We start from the raw sequence: 13,420 nt of genomic DNA on the forward strand, positions 1-13,420 counted from the left end.
TAGTGTGGACCCAAAGGTCTCCAAAGAGGATAGATAAGGTACCAATGACTCCCACCTGGGTTGTGGTAATGTTAACCACTGGGCATAACTCCAATGCCTCACCCATCCCAGGACCCTGCCCAACGTGTGAACAAGCAGGACACTAGAGAGTTGATTGCCTACACAAGGTAAGATTGGCCTCCCAAGTTCCTCCAGTACAGGCAAGCCTCTCAGATCTTCTGGGCCTGGTGGCTGAACACTGATGCTGCCCTGGGACCTCTGCCACCAATGAAGTCATCAAGACCGTGGGAGCCTAGGGTAACCATCTAAGTAGTGGATAAGTCTCTGCCATTTTAACTGATACAGAGGCCATTTGGGTTATACTTCCTGGTAAAAATGTATCCTTCTCAGATCTCTGAGGGCATTGAAGGCTAGGCTAACTGTAGCTTTGTCATGTAACAGCAGCAGGCAACCAGCTCCCCCTTCAAGGCTGCAGCCACCTTGTTAGTTCATTTCATATGTAAAAATCAGGACTTGCTTTTTCTAGAGCTACTAAGTCTCCTGCTAAGAAAGGCAGGCAGGTTTCTCTTGCTAACAGGCTTCATATTAAAGGGATAAGCAGGTTTCAGATAGAACTTCTTACCATTCCTTTATGTAAGGGGACTTGATTTGCAATGACTGCTCTCAGTAATCAACACTTTAGTCTTACGGTAAATGATTAAATGGAAAGAAAATGATTTAAAGTCTGTGCAAGTTCTAAGGGTCTAAGAAAGTGTTCCAAGATCTATAAAGATCTGAGGATATGAAAATGTGTGTCCTGAGGGTCTAAGAAAATGACTTAAGATACGTAAGTACAAGTCGTAAGGGTATAGGAAAGTAACCTAAGAGCTGTGAAAAGTGGGAAATGTCTCAGATTTCTTTTCCCCTTCTTTTCTGTTTGCAGTAGCCCAGTGATTTTGGGCTGTTTGCAGGGTTCAGGGAAAAACAACTCCACAGAGTAGTGAACTTAGGACTTCTTTATCTGAGGAACTTCATAGGAAAGAATGGACCAAGCATATGCTTTTGTGGAATGGGAGCACTCTTTACTTTCTCGTGATGGAATCTGCCAGTTTCTGCCATAGTGAATTCTGCCAATTTCCCTCATTCTGCTGATCTCTGCTGATTTTCTGCCAGCTTCTGCTGGTTTCTTCTAGTTTTCTGCGTAATTTCTGCTAGCTCTCTTTGTTCTACACGGCTTATAAAGACCCAGAAAATCTTTTAGACATCACATCACATACCATTTCTCAAGTAAATGATAAGAAACAGAGTCATCCCAACAACTCACAGTGCAATAAATCCAAAGGGAAAGAAAAGAGAACCTTGCCTCCCTGCCTAGTGGGCTGCAAACCGTAGCGGCAAAGGAAGAAGTCTTTTTGTTACCCTATCTCTAGAGATAGCTTTGTAGAGCTAAACTAATAAGAGAAATATGGAAACTATGTGTTATATCCTATACTTCTGAGTGTATAAAACATCTTAAACACTTTGTGGTTAGTGATCCTAACGGCGGGACTTTCTTGGACTGGAGACTTGTTGTTTTTGAAGAGAGAAGTGTCCTAGAGATTTTGCAGGAGTAGCAGGGCAGGGGGTGGAGGCGGGAGTTGCAGGGTAGGGGGTGGGGCGCGGCAGATGAGCTGCCTAGTCCTCTCCAAGGCACAGTGGCATTAAGAGAATTTTAAATCTCAAATATGTGTTTCTGTCCTGCATGTAACCCTTGACCACAGACCTCTTTCTTGGGGCTATGGAGTTAGTTTATGTTTTGTAGCTAGCCCTGGCCAGTCAGGGAATCTTATCCCGTGGTGTTTGAACAAAGGCTGTAAAATTGAGGTTAGGAATCCATGCAAAGCGTTAATTACTGTCCCCGGGACCGCAACTAGGTACTATGCACTATTTACCTTGGCTCAACAAATTACACAGCTGGCCACATGTCCTTGTAAATCAGATTAATACAATTAAAAAATAATTGTATTTCTCTGGTAATAGTTTAAAATCCATTTGGCAAATACTTGGTTTGATCTAAGAACTACTTTAAAGTTTTATATCAGTTGATAGTACATGGCTATCTCGGCAGCTGGGAAAAATACAGCTGTTTTCTCAAGTATGCTTTAAGACAGCTTTTAATGGAAACTTTTAACACTTGACTTGGGCAGCATCTCTTTATATTTGTTCATCAAATCTCTGTATAGGCTAACATTAATACCAGTTATACAATCAGCTAAGAAGAGTCATCTTCTTGACAATCCGCAGATAAACATGCCCAGTAGATCGGGAAGGTATTCATGAGATGCATACACACGTTATAAACAGGCTGTGAAGGATGCAGTTAGCACATGTGTACGCTTGCAGGCAGAAGCAACAGATGTTCCAGAATCTGTAGATCTCATGGACTTCGCAAAACGCGTTCCCTTCATCAGAAGTTAATTCCAGTGGGTTGGCACCTTGAATATGAATTTTGTTTCATAATAAATAATAAAGGTTCTCAGCAGCTATCGTTATACTAAGATTTCAAAAGTTCAGAGTTTCACCGCTGATCAGTGGAGTTCTGGTAAGCTGGCAGAGCACTGACTACTGACTATTCAGTCACAGGCTCAAGATTTTACATTTCCTTTAGTTGTCTTCAAAGTATAGACTTAAAGATGCTTCTCATTAGGCTAAGAACATCCTTCCATCTATATATCTGATTCTCTCACTAGAGGAAAAAATACACGTTTTTTAACCTGAAGCCATAGCTTTTGTTATGACTCAAAGTGTGTGTATACTCTTGATGTTTTATAGACATACATTAGCAATTTTCTCTACGGTATGGATTTCAGTACCTATTACAAACAATGGTAATGCTAATATATCTAAAACTTTTATCTCTTTTTGTAGATGAAAAAAATTCATGTAAGCTTCAGGGAAATGAGGGAGTCATAAGACTTGGATCCACCTCTCACAGGTCAAATGGACTCCAGACAAGCACAGCCTAAGTATCCTCAACTGCCTACCCTGATCTCTCTCTCTCTCTCTCTCTCTCTCTCTCTCTCTCTCTCTCTTTCTCTCTTCCCTGGTCTTGGGAGTCTTCTTCTCTTCAGCTACCAGGATATTGGGCCTCAAGTTTCCAAATATAAGATTTTCCTTTAAGTTTCTAAACTTTTTTTTTCAATACAAGTCTTTTATTGTCCCAAAAGATACCACAAATCATATTAAAATTCAAGTTCTTGTTTCTGGAACTGGTAACTTAGGTCTACTCATCAGCCTGCTGCACTGTTCCCTTTTCAGACACATAGATACCATCCAAAAACTTCCTGATATCCTTGTTCTTAACTGTTGTGGCCTGCTGTATCAGAGCCGCCGAATTTGAAACAAGTTCAATATCATTTCCTTCAAGGACTAATTCATCCTTCTGGGCTTGAGAGACAGAACAAGCAACGCCTGTCCTCATCCGAACCCTGCGGATGTATTTTTCAATACATCCAAGAAATTTCGGATTTCAACCAAAGACCCATTCTCTTGAATAACGACGTTGATGGGGAAGTGAGCATACACGGACCTCATCTTGTAGCGGAAGCCCAGCGTAACGCCCTTGATCATGTTTTGAACGTGGCTGCAGATGGTTCTGACGGTGGCCAGTTCCTTCCTATTGCCCCACCATTTGTCAACCCGGAGCCTCTTCTTCCCAAGAAGGCTCAGCTCTACGTTGATGTGATTGAAGTCCCTCCGGAGGGTTCCTCTGGGGCCCTTCACAATGACTGTACGCCCCTTCAGAGTGATGTCCACATTTTCTGGAATGTCGACCATCTGATTGCTGAGAATGTTCTTCATTCTCGCAGTAGATGGGGCAAAGAGCTAAGTTTCTAAACTTTATCTTCTATCCCTAGTCTATATGCGTCTCAGCAGATTTCCACTTGACTGATAGACACCATCCAAGCATCTGCGGCTGACTGCACACTGCTCCGGATGACTGTGAGCCCTGGACGTGCTGAAAGCTGACGTGAACCAGTTCAGCCAACGTGACAGCTCCCCGTCTCTTCAGCTGTGAGCCAGGTGCTTCTGATGAGTGCCCCATTGCCTGAATCCCCTCCCAGCCTTTGATTAGCATATTAGCTTTCCTGGGCCCTGACAGTGATGTCCTAGTTTTAGCAGGGATTAGTTAGAGAAGAGAACACTTCAGCAGGCTGGGATGGCAGATCAAAAGAAAACTCCCTGGCACAGAGGACACAGTGGCTGCCTAGAGTGCCTACTGGTATACCAGAAAAGGAACCTATTAAAACCAGATAGTCCCAGATCTATTAACTTATTAGCTGAAGCAGTTCTACAATATGATAGGTCTCTCAGCCTGCATGAACAAGGAGACTTGAAGGGAAAATTGTTGTTTCTGTACAAACCATTTGAGATAATCTGACTGTACTAAAAACAACAAACAAACAAACACAGCACAACACAACACCACTGCCACCAACAGTGAAAAGACCAGATTTGCAAAGTAGGGGACCTGAGATGAAATAAATGACTGGTCCCACTCTCGTTTCCAGGCTCCTCCTACATAGTAACTTTAATGTCAGCCATCTCAGGGCTCTTCGGTCTTCTTTCTTCCGCTAATTACTATTGGCTCTTGAGTCACTGATGCCTTAACTAGACGACAATTCCTGTCTGGGTACCGTTTACCTGATGGCTATTAGATCCCAATATAAACAAGTACCCACCAGAGTGAAGGATTTGACTCAGGATACAACTCAAGGGAGGAATATGAGAGCCAAAGTTATGCTTTAAGTTTAAATGACTGTGCCTAAGGGATCCACAAAACAAGAATGCCTCTAACCTGTAAGCCCCTTGCCCGAGGAGAGACACTTCCGGAGATGCTGGAGGCGGTTGTTCATACAAGATAACAAGCCATATATTTTTACTTCCCTAAACAAGCTTGGTTGACTCAACTGCACAAGATGTGCTTGGTCGCACGTAGGCAGGAGGTATATGGACAGAAAGTATGTCAGGATGTATGGCTGTTCCTGATTGGACGAAGGTGAGAAGGATGTGACCTTGTGGTTCTGCCTCTATAAGCACCTGACCAATGTAGGTCATGGCCATTTTCTGGGAACTCAGGAATGAACCTGACCAGAGTCCATCAGCCTGGCCAGGATTTAACTAGAGCTTGTTCAAATTTGGCTCAAAATTTGTGGTAGTGGTCTTATTTTCCCATGGTATTAACAGTTTCTTGCTGTCTCTGCTCATATACTATGGAGGCTGAAAACCGCAGGCCCATTTCCACCTTGTCTGTCGGTCAGAGAGTCTGGAGACTGACAGGCATAACTGTACCTCCTAATTCAGGAGGTGGTTGCCTGGCTCTTCTGAAATTAAGACAGCTCAATGCCATCCTGACAGGTGACGGGTGTTCAGGATATGTAAATTACGTCTGCCCCTTCTGTTGTCCTTACGGAAGGGCGAGCATCAGTGTGTAAGACTTAGAGCACTTTAGCAACCAGGATGACAAAATGCTAAGGATTTGATGTCTCCGAGTGATAAGGCCATTGACTGTGTGAGTTATCCTTTGTATCATGATAATAAAGTCTTTTATTACCTTCTTCCCCAGTTTACATTGGGTATAAAAACTGTGGAAAAATAAACACAGGTGATTTTCAGGATATCAGTAATCCCTGGAATACCCTCCCGGTACTGTCTTATGGATTCTGTCTTGTTATTCTATGCGTCTTTGTATCCTTTACTTATATTTCTTCAATTCCCACGTCCCTACCCTGGGAAGAAGTATTTTTGTCGAGGCTGGTCCTCAACAATATACATGAGTTTTGCCTTTTTGTGTTGATGGAGGGTGGGGGCAAGTGTATACCTTAGAGCTGGAGAGATGGTTCAACAGTTAAAAGAACTTGCTGCTCTTGCAGAGAACCTGGGTTTGACTCCAGCACCCACATAGTTACTCACAAAGGCCTGTAACTCAAGTTCCAGAATATCCGGCACCCCTTCTGGTGGGACCCCATGGGCTCTGCATAAACAATTGCAATTGCATACATACACACAAAATACTAACTCATAAACGTAAAAATAAATAAATCCTTCTAAAATTTAAAATAGGCAGGAGTTGAATGCCTCATTTTCTCTTTTTAAAGCTTCATTGCACTTTAGGCATGCAAACTCGCTAGTGTGGTGACTCGCACCTGTAATCACAACACTCGGAGGCGTTGGGAATTTATGGCTACATACAGAGGCAAAGCCATCGTAGATCACATGAGACCCTGTCTTCAAAGCAAAACAAAGACATGAGGTAAAGAAAAGCCCAGAACTGAAGCTGTAGCTTTTGTCTGCCTATTTTGGTAGGGCTGGGATAGGGCACAGGGCTACCTCTAGCTAGGCTAGCCACTAGCCACATCCCCAGAGCAAGAGCATATTCTGGGTGAGTTTTTGTGTCTGTGTCTACAGTGCCTTTCTCAATATTGAGACCCATCACCCCACAAGGGTCCCTTGTGCCACTTCTTAGTCAGCTTTCCCTCTTCCCAGTTACCAGTGCTCAACATCGCTCATGGCAGGACCCAGAAGAGCCCACAACCGAGGGTACCAGGATGCTTGCTCCCCTGAATTCCATCCCTGGGATCCACATGATAGAAGGAAAGAACTCCCACAAATTGTCCTATACCCCCACACGCATGCTGTGGCCTGCGAATGCCCTCATGCAAAAAAAAAATAAATTAATACATTTTTAAAGAATCCAGAATATAAGTCTCTTCAATTTTTACATTGATAGAAAATACAGTTGACTAGTAGTCGACAAACTCTTAAAGTAACATCATTTTTTTTTATTAAATAGCAAACCATTGTATCTATCGCCTGTCTTCAAGTGGAAGCCGAGGCAACTTAAAATAAAAGACTTCTGCCCTTGCTTTGAAATGTAAGTTAAGAACAGATCCTATTAGAAAATCTGTATTGAGAGCAGCTTGACATGTTAAACCTGCATATTGCTTAAAGATGAAGGCTCTTAAATACTGTATGGAGAAGGTTCAATTTTAGTCCATTTAGTTGCCAAATAATGAAAAATTGGGGGCTGACAAGCTCAGTGTAGAAGTGTTTTCAGTGCAAGTCTGATGCCTGAGTTCTATTCCTGGACCCCACCATGGAAGTCAAGTACTTGTATGAGCTGATGACGTGACTACTCCAAGGTATGGTCAAGGGGAAGGTTTTTTTATCGTAGATCTGAGAGAGAGAGAGAGAGAGAGAGAGAGAGAGAGAGAGAGAGAGAAGAGAGAGAAGAGAGAGAGAGAGAGCAGGCAGAGGCAGCTGGAAGAGTACAGAGCAAAGAGAAAGAAGTAGATTGAACGTGGCTAGTAGACTGGGCGTGACCAGGGTTGTCTGTGAAGGGGGGGATAACAGTAGCTTATAGAGAGTGAAAGACTTAGAGGCACCTTAGCACTACTGCACACCCCCTTCCTGGGAACCAGGGCCCTGGTAACCAACAACACATGCACGAGAGCTTTGAGTACTTTCCATCTCCATTGTATAGACCCGGACCCTGGAACTGGGGTGAGACGACCTTGTAACTGTCATAACATTGATCAAGGCTCCTCCTTGTAACCATGACATTGATCAAGGCTCCTCCTTGTAACTGTTACAACATTGATTAAGTAGAGTTAGCTGACCGTTAAATGAACTAGTCAAAATAGTAGACAAATGATTTTTGGGCTTTCCCTTTGATTTTGTACTCCCCCCTCCCTGACTTTGTGGTTTTTTTCCTTTAAAAGAGCTTGTAACAGACAAAGCAGTTGTCCTTCTCCTCTCGAGGCTGGGGGACCTCTGCCGCGGCAGAATAAAAAATTCCTCTTGCTATTGCATCAACCGAGTTGTGAATGTCTCTTGGGGCGACCTCCTCCTTGGTGGGGCTTTAGGGCCCAACAAGAGTAGAAAGAACAGTGAGAAAGGCAGGAGAGAGAGAGAACATAGAGAATACAAGGTTATTAGAAGAATGAGTAGCTAGGGGGAGGGAAGCCCTTGAGCTGGAGGGAGCTTCGGACAGGGAGGGGATCAGAAGGCTAGCAGGCTAGCATGGACTTTGAAATGTGGATTAGGTGCTTGGATACTGAGGGAGCCTGAAGGCCAGCATGGACTTTGACACACTGATAGGCACCACAGGCATATGTTAATTCGAGAGCTTATGGCCCCTTTGGCCAGAAATAAGGGAAATGACTCCTTTTGGCAAATGGGAACTAATTTCACAGGTTTCTGAGGGATGTTGGCTTTTATGTAACTGGCAGAAACCCTCCTGTTGTAGAGGTCAAGCTCATTTCTGGACATTTGAACTGCCTTTGGAGTTTGGGAAACTGGAGTTTCCTTTTGGTCCTGAGAGTGCTGACTCCCCAAAACTGCTGTCTGACTTCATCACGCACACTGTGGTGCCAGAGTACCACACCCCCCCCCCCAATAATACTACTGTTATGGTAAAAATAAAACGCCTCAGGTCCCCAAGTGGTGGCAGCGAGCAGCGGGCCACGAGACCACCACAGGCCGTGAAGGCAACTGATACCAGGCAGGAAGTCACATGGTGGGTGAGAGACCTATTAGACATGCCAGGCAGAGAAAATGGGTATTTATTTAGTGGGTTATGGAGGGGAAAGGGAAAGGGGGAAGAGGAGAAGGGGGAAGAGCAGAGAGAAGCAGAGAGAGAGAGAGAGAGAGAGAAATAGAGGGGGGGAAGGAGGGAGAAGGGAGAGAGGCAGAAGCTGCCTCTTCAGGAGAAAACCAGAAAGGAAGGAACTCAGGCTGGAAGTGGAAGGAAGATCTGCTTGCCTCAGTGGATGGGGGGTGCAGGGCTTGTCTCTTAAAGGGACAGGACAGACCATTACAACTACAAATAAAAAATTCAGTTCAATTAATTATTTATAATAAAGTCCAAAGTTTTCAAATAATGTATCTGTTGTAGTATAAACTGGAGAAATGAAAATATCCACATAATCTTTTGATTACTGTGAACTTTTAATTTTACTTACATAACATTTTTTTGGTATTGTTTTGTTTTGTTTTTTGAGACTGGTTTTTCTGTGTAGTCTTGGATGTTCTGGAATGCACTCTGTAGTCTAGGGTAGCCTTGAACTTAGAGACTTGCCTGCCTCTGCCTCCCTGAGTGCTGGGATTACAGGTGTGTGCCACCACTGCCCAGTTCTTATACATGACATTTTTATTAGGTTTATTTTTATTATATGTGTATGGGTGTTTGTCTTAACGAATGTATGTGTACCACAAGATTGCCTTGTGCCCTCAGAGGTGCGAAGAGGGCATCAGATCCCCTGGAGCTCGGGTTTCTGAAGCTTGTGAACTGTCATGTGGATGCTAGGAATTGTACGTGGGTCTTCTGCAAGAGCAGCAAATTTCTTGAGTAGGAAAAAATGTGAGCCAGGCGTGGTGGCATATGCTTTCAATCTCAGAATTTCAGAGGTGAAGGCAGGTGGATCTTTGAGTTTGGGGCCAGTCTGGTTTACGTAGTGAGTTCCGGGACAGTCAGGGCTACACAGAGAAACCTACCTCGAAAAACAAAAGGAAAAAAATGTGTTTCTGCTGAGGTACTGGGAACTTCCCATCAGAAAGTATTGCATGGGTGAGTTCTAGGCCAGCCACGGTCTACATAATGAGACCCTGTCTCAAAAGTAAATAAATATATAAATAAACTAGGTAGCTTACATCCAATGGAAAGGTGTTTCTGGTAGTTCTGAAGCCTGGGAAATAAACCAGCTGGTTCTAAACTTCGTATGAAAACACAAAGAGGGTTGGTGGGTAGCTCACCTAGTCTAGCTTGGTCCCAGCACCCTCCCCAACCACACACACAGTATCTAGAGGAGTTAAAATTATCTTGGGTTTGTTTGTTTGTTTGAGAGGTAGTCTCCCGGAGCCCTGGAGGACCTTAAGACCTTGCTAAGTAGATGAGGATGACCTTGTATTTACTTGTATTTACTCAAGGATGACCTTGAACTCCCGCTGATCTTGTCTCAACCTCTCAAAGGCAGGGTTTATAGGTGTGCGTTATAACACCCAGCTTCAAAACATTCTTGAAGAACAAAGGTGTATCTTTCACATCAGGATGGTTTCACGGATGCTGGGCAGAATCGGGACATCAGGGTAGACAAACACACTAGGAAATGGACCGTAAAGTGGGGGAATACACCAACAATCAGTGCCCAACAGGGCAGCAATGCTGTGGAATATTTAACTGTGTAAAGATGTGCTATATTCTATGCTGCAGAATATTTATTTCAACTGTATAAAGGTGTGTTGCATTTGTTTATGCTGCAGTTGTTTAACAATGTAAGGATGTGTGCTTCATTCATAAAGATGTGTTGCATTTGTCTTACTTTGCCTGTCTAAGGCACCTGATCAGTCTAACAAACAGTTGAATGCCAAATACTAGGCAAGAAAGGGATAGGTAAGGCTAGTGGGCAGAGAAAAGAATAAAGAGAAAGAGGGCTGGAGAGATGGCTCAGAGGTTAAGAACACTTACTGGGGCTGGAGTGATGGCTCAGAGGTTAACAGCACTGCCTGCTCTTCCAGAGGTCCTGAGTTCAATTCCCAGCAACCACATGGTGGCTCACAGCCATCTATAATGAGATCTGGCGCCCTCTTCTGGCATGTAGGCAGACATGGAAACTAACACTGTATACATAATAAATAAATAATAAATTTTTAAAAAAGAAAAGAAAAGAGAAAGAGGAGGAGAAGAGAGAAGAGAATGAGGGAGAAAGAGAGGGAGATGTCCAGGGCCAGGCAGTCAGACATGGAAGAAGGAGGAAAAGTGGGACATACATAAAGACAATGTAAAAAAACCCTGAGGCAAATGTAGATGAAGAGAAACAGGATAATTTTTTTGCTTTTGCTTCTTGAGATAGGGTTTCTCTGTGTATAGCTCTGTAACTCACTCTGTAGATCAGGCTGGCCTTGAACTCACAGAGATCCGCCTGCCTCTGCCTCCCACGGGTTGGGATTAAAGGTGTGCGCCACCACTGCCTGGCAAAACAGGATAATTTAAGTTTTAAGAGCTAATGTGATGAGCATAAATTAAGGCCGAGTATCCATAACTAATAATAAGTATCTGTGTCATGATCTGGGAGCTGGTTGATGGCCCAAAAGAAAAAGTCTGCTACATAGCAATGAGGAAAGGGAAAACAAATACTAGTATCTTAGACTGGTTTTGGACTCACTATGTAGCCCGGGCTGACCTCTCCTGCCTCAGCTTCCAGAGTGCTAGGATTATAGAAAAGAGATACCATACCTAATAAGAAAAATCTCCCTGAAAAACAGCAGTATAAGGGTGGAAAACAACAACAACAACAAACATGTATAGTGGACTTCATGCCACATATCAAAAACAAAACAAAAACCCAGAAATAATTTTAGGTCTCCCATTATAAACTAAAGCTTTCAGAAACAGAATATAGGAGGCTCCCTGTCTCCCACACCTGGGCACAGCCTTCTTAGTAGCCCAAAGTACCAACCCTTCGTATAAAACAGACTTCATCAAAAGCGGAAGCTTTGCACTGTGCATGTAGTGCACCTAGCATGTAAGGGGCTCTCAGCATGAGCTTCAGCACTTTCTATTTTTAGCCTGCTAAAACAGCTAAAAGCCAAGACCGGCTATGGCTGGTCCTTCCATCCATCGTTGTTGAAATTATGTACTGCTCACCCCTTGAGAAACTGTCTTAGTGGTTTCTCATTCATACAGCTTCCTTATGACCTAAATATTCTATTCCTAGGTATTACTCTAAACAAACAGCATGACCTAGATATTTTATTCCTAGGTATTACTCAAAACAAACAGCCTACGTCCTGGTAATTGTTCAGCGGAGAGCTTCTTGCTTGGATGCAGGAAGCCCTGGCTTCAACTCCCTGAAACACACAAAACCCAGCAGTACTCAGCAGGCAGGGGTGAGGGGTGGGGGTGCAGTTATCCTTAGGTTATTTGAGAGTTCAAGGCCAGTCTGGGCTACGTGAGGATTTGTTTTTTAAAAGTCATAGGTCCCCATAAAAATATGCACAAGAAATTAAGAAATTTGTTGGGCGTGAAACACACAGTTTTAATCCCAGCACTCAGGAGGTAGAGGCAGGTGGATCTCAGTGAGTTCAAGGCCAGCCTAATTACGTAGGGAGTTCCATCCAGGACAGCCAGAGAAACCCTGTCCTAAAAAAAGAAAAGGAAGGAAGAAAAAAAAAAGAAATTCATAGCAGCTTTAAACAAACAGTCCCAAACGGAAGGAGGCCCAGAATCACCAAAATGCAGACAGAGGCCTGGGAAATGGCCCAGCCAGTGAAGGCTCTGCCTCTCCCCAGACACACAAGGTAGAAAGAGTGAACTCTTGTAAGTTGTCCTCTGACTGCCACATTTACGCCATGGCACACACGCACTGATATACACACACACACTGATACACACATGCACTGATACACACACTCACTGATTCATACATACACACTGATACACACACACACACTGATACACATACACATTACAAAATGTTCTAAGCAAATGGATGAATGGCCAGTAGCTAACTGTGACTCACCTCCACATCAAACACCACCCAGGGGCTTGTTTTCCTGTTTCCTCCAGGGCTTTAGGGGATTTCTCCTTTTAGCTATTTTATTGAGGTATTTTACCTGGAGAGAAACATGCAGATGCTGGTTCAATAAAAGAATCTTATGTAATTAGCAGGGACTACTCTCGGACCAAGATCTGGAGCATTTGATGCCATCAGAAGACCTTGCCTCTTCCAGGCAGTAACCCCAAGACTAACTTGTTGAATTTGGCATGCACAGAACTGCCATAGCGCAGGCTTGTCTGGGTGTACCCGTTTCCTAGTCCTCCATGGAGCTGTGTGAGTCCCTGATGTCCCTCTCACGTGCCCTGTGCGTTGCTTCCGGTTTGGAGCTGTGATGTACAGAGCTGTTCTGAACAGGCATCCATGGTGTTCCCTTGGGAAAATGCTCAGCCGTGGAATGGCTGAGGCGTAGGAGAAGCAGGTGTCTGAAGCAGCAGGGCCTGCTCTGGCTTCTCTTCCATCCCAGCCGCAGAAAAACGGGGGTTGCAGTTGCCCCAAATCACTACCTATTGGTAGATACCTACCATGACAAAAGTGCCCTTGGTGTCCATGGCATCCAGAGGGCTGTGAGGAACTCCCCTCCCATTTTGCTCCAATAGGATAGTTTGTCTGCTCTTTAAATCCAGTCGGTTCCAGCTGAGTGAGGAACTTATAAGTTTCATGACACTTTACAGAATATTGCAGGCTAATTGGTTTATAAAGAAGGATTGTTTCTTTCTCGCTCTCCTGGAGGCTGGGAAGCACAAACCAAGATTCCATCTGATAAAGGCCTTCCAACTGCATAGCCCCATGGTTGGAGGCAGAAGGCAGACACACAGGCAAGAGATCAAATCTGTAACCACATGTCT

At 43.9% G+C, this 13,420-nt stretch overlaps 1 pseudogene; it reads right to left on the reverse strand.

The window, feature by feature from the left end:
* Window positions 1-3,219: 3,219 nt before the first annotated feature.
* Window positions 3,220-3,819, reverse strand: LOC121457051 (annotated as a pseudogene).
* Between the last annotated feature and the right edge of the window lie 9,601 nt (window positions 3,820-13,420).

The sequence above is a fragment of the Microtus oregoni genome, unplaced genomic scaffold, assembly GCF_018167655.1.
Source record: "Microtus oregoni isolate MIOR12 unplaced genomic scaffold, Mior012 000015F_ref0000493, whole genome shotgun sequence".
In the NCBI taxonomy this organism is placed as follows: domain Eukaryota; kingdom Metazoa; phylum Chordata; class Mammalia; order Rodentia; family Cricetidae; genus Microtus; species Microtus oregoni.